The sequence below is a fragment of the Otolemur garnettii genome, unplaced genomic scaffold (assembly GCF_000181295.1).
Source record: "Otolemur garnettii isolate 467f Iridium unplaced genomic scaffold, OtoGar3 scaffold00063, whole genome shotgun sequence".
NCBI classification, from domain to species: domain Eukaryota; kingdom Metazoa; phylum Chordata; class Mammalia; order Primates; family Galagidae; genus Otolemur; species Otolemur garnettii.
Window position 1 is genome coordinate 8,928,646 of NW_003852458.1, and position 1,558 is coordinate 8,930,203.

The following is a 1,558-nucleotide window of genomic DNA, read 5'->3' on the forward strand; positions in this document are numbered from 1 at the left end:
AGGTGTAAGCCACCACACCTGGCACAAAATCACTTTTTAATTTTTTTCCCAACTCAGTCTCTTTCACTTTAAGACTGGAGTAGAAACCCTTCTGGAGTGTAGGGTGCTGAGTAGGAAACAATTTTGATGAGAGATACTGATTTGTACTCAAATCACTCCTTCCCTTCTTACCTGAGATATGGTTCTTTTTGTAATCCTCTGTGTCTCTAGCCCTTTCCTTAAGATAGATGCTTCCCAGTGTCCTTTATACAGGATACCTGGCAAGTGCATTCCAACAGGGCTCCAGATCACCTGGATATGCAGACCTACCTGAGGAGAGGGAACACTGCACAGGGCTAATGCGGGACCGTGATATACAAGAAATCATCTCTCGGATTATATGCTTAAACAACCTTTCTTAAAAATAGACATATGGAGGGTGTGTTTAGAGTTATTTCTACACTTATTAAGTGTTGAGGGCCTGGATTTAAAATGATTACTTAGTTGCCAGGATTCTGTATTTCAAGTGTTGCAGCACAGCCTCATTCTTTCCCTGAACTGGAATTTTAAATGCAGGAAATAACCCGAGCTTTCAGCTCAGGGTGCCTTATTGCTCACAGATAAAGTATAGATCAGGACAGTTTTGGTCATGCTGAGTGGTACCCTTAGAATTCCCTACAATTCTAGGTAACTCCATTGACAGTGACAAATGGAAACTGGTTTCCACATACCCGTGGACTGTGTACCATCCTAACTGGGGCATGTTTAGCATTAAGTAAGTAAGGGAATAAATGTTCCTGTATTTTTCTATCGGCAAATTTATTTTGTTTTTGTTACTGCTATTGTTGTTTTCTTGGTTTGGAGGCTTTATTTTTTTGTTTTTAAGCTACAAATATACAGATGATAAGGAAAAAAACACATAAATTAGTACAAGTCCTCTGAATATGAACACCAATAGTCTTATGCTATCTTTTTCTCTTAAAATTGAGTTTCCTATTAACATTAAAGAAATTTGGACATCGTGGCTCAGAGGGGGTTTTAGATTCTTAGAGAAAATGGTTTCATGAAGAAAACTGATACCAAAATGATGTTTATCCAGTATTCTAAAAATGATGATGACATTTGAGAAAACTAGCTAAGCATGACTTCCCCCAGAAGACATAGGATTATACGATTTTCAAAAAATATAAAAGGACAGTAATTATATCGAACCTTCTATTGGGCTGCATTTTCAAATTTTACACACTGACTAGAATTTTGATGGATGAGGGAGTTGGGCTTTGTGCCTGGTTAGCGTTCCATCCAGGCAGAGAAGTTGTTAGAATGATTTCTTCTGCAGACACTAAGATGACAGCAGCCAACAATGCAAGTAAATAAAATGCCATTTGCTGGATGAATAACACAACAATAGGTGAACTGGAATGTATAACTCTACTTTTCCACTATGTGACCCTTGGGACCCACAGTAGAAGACTGACTTAAAACTGCACACATCTCCTGATCAGCATCTACTGGTATTTCAGGAGCTAAACAGTCAAGAACCAGAAGCAGGGAGTTCAAGGTGGAAGTTAATATAACT